The sequence below is a fragment of the Gavialis gangeticus genome, unplaced genomic scaffold (assembly GCF_001723915.1).
Source record: "Gavialis gangeticus isolate Ggan-Ray unplaced genomic scaffold, GavGan_comp1, whole genome shotgun sequence".
NCBI lineage: Eukaryota > Metazoa > Chordata > Crocodylia > Gavialidae > Gavialis > Gavialis gangeticus.
Genome location: NW_017729025.1, coordinates 66399162 through 66399820, shown reverse-complemented (window position 1 = coordinate 66399820; position 659 = coordinate 66399162).

Sequence of the window (659 nt, the reverse complement as noted above, 5' to 3'; positions counted from 1 at the left end):
ATCTTGGTGCACTGTGACCAGTGGGGTCCCACAAGGCTCTGTCCTAGGGCCTATACTGTTTAACATCTACATCAATGATGTGGACACTGGTGTCAGAAGTGGACTGGCCAAGTTCGCCGATGACACCAAACTCTGGGGTAAACCATCCACACCTGAGGACAGGAGGGTGATCCAGGCAGATCTGGACAGACTCATGAAATGGGCAGAAGAGAACCTGATGGTGTTCAACACCGAAAAATTCAAGGTTCTCCACCACCTTGGGAAGAAAAACCTGCACCATGCTTATAGGCTCGATAGTGATACACTGGTTAGCACTGCAGATGAAATGGACTTGGGGGTCATGGTTGACCACAAGATGAACATGAGCCTTCAATGTGATGTTGCAGCTAGTAAAGCGAACAAAACACTGGCTTGCATCCATAGCTGCTTCTCAAGCAGATCCCAGGATGTGATTCTCCCACTGTACTCAGCCTTGGTGAGGCCACAGCTGGCGTACAGCATCCAGTTTTGGGCTCTGCAATTCAAAAAGGATGTGGAGAAGCTTGAGAGGGTGCAGAGGAGCGCCACGTGCATGATCAGAGGTCAGGAAAACAGACCTTATGATGAGAGGCTGAGAGCAATGGGACTCTTCAGCCTGGAAAAGCGCAGGCTCAGGGGTG